General features: G+C 31.2%; 1 long non-coding RNA gene across 1 annotated transcript in view; it reads right to left on the reverse strand.

The window, feature by feature from the left end:
- Positions 1 to 269: 269 nt before the first annotated feature.
- LOC109587151 (uncharacterized) overlaps positions 270 to 1,013 on the reverse strand; it is a 5,098-nt gene continuing 4,354 nt past the window's right edge. The window contains exon 3 of the long non-coding RNA XR_002187418.1: positions 270 to 720. This is a non-coding gene — a long non-coding RNA (uncharacterized LOC109587151). The remainder of the gene's footprint in view (positions 721 to 1,013) is intronic.

Below are 1,013 nucleotides of genomic sequence, written 5' to 3' on the forward strand. Positions count from 1 at the left end.
TTTGTCATTATGGTCACAAATTATAATTACAATTGTAATTGACCCCAGGTCTGAAAAGATCACATTACAGTAGTTCTTTAAAACTATGGTGATTATCACTATGTAGCCATTTTTACATCCTAATATTCATTCCAAAATTAATCTACAAATATAAATAGCCAGCCATTAGAAGGACAAAACCCTGTCCACTCCTTGTACAAATACATTGTACTTCTTTTTTACACTGGATGATTCTTAATTACACTGGATCAATCACTTTTGAAGTTTTTTTGCACACGTCAAGAAAAATTTTATTAACAATACTCAAAATCTCTAAAAGTAGGAAATCTCTAAAAGTAAAGTAGGACCATTATGTAGGAAGGAAATAGTGCATTTGAACACTATTTTTGAAATGATGGCGGTAAAATCATGGTGGTATCAAAAGTAAACTTAATCATGGTGGTATCAAAAGTAAACTTAATCATGGTGGTATCAAAAGTCAGACACTCCTTAAAACATTACCTATTAGGCAGGAGATTGCCCAAATAGGCACAACAGAAGTAACTAGTTTTGAGTCAAAATGCATGCAATTTCTGCTTAATTAATGTACTTTAAATGTATTTTAAATAGGTACTCACTAAAAATTATTGAAGAAGAACTTACATGCACAACAGGCAATGGTACATCGACTCTAGAAACAGAGACACAGGAATCACAATCTTTTAATTTCTTTTCTCTTCTCTAACAAAGGAAAGAAATAATAAAATAGCAAAGATAAGTTTCTCAACAACAGCAACACTCTTGGCTAAAAATAAACCATTACAGATTGCACTAGAGACCTTTGCATAACAAACAGGGTGCTTATATAAGATATCATTAAATAAAAGAAATCCATGATTATAGAGGGTAAAAAATAGTGCTATTTATTTCCTACATAATGGTGTGACTAGGCACATTATACACATTATACAATTTGACCTATCTATATAGGCAGAAATTAGTGCCAAGCACTATTTTGTCCCCAAAATACTATA

The sequence above is a fragment of the Amphimedon queenslandica genome, unplaced genomic scaffold (genome assembly GCF_000090795.2).
Source record: "Amphimedon queenslandica unplaced genomic scaffold, v1.1 AMPQUscaffold_12675, whole genome shotgun sequence".
Classification (NCBI taxonomy): domain Eukaryota; kingdom Metazoa; phylum Porifera; class Demospongiae; order Haplosclerida; family Niphatidae; genus Amphimedon; species Amphimedon queenslandica.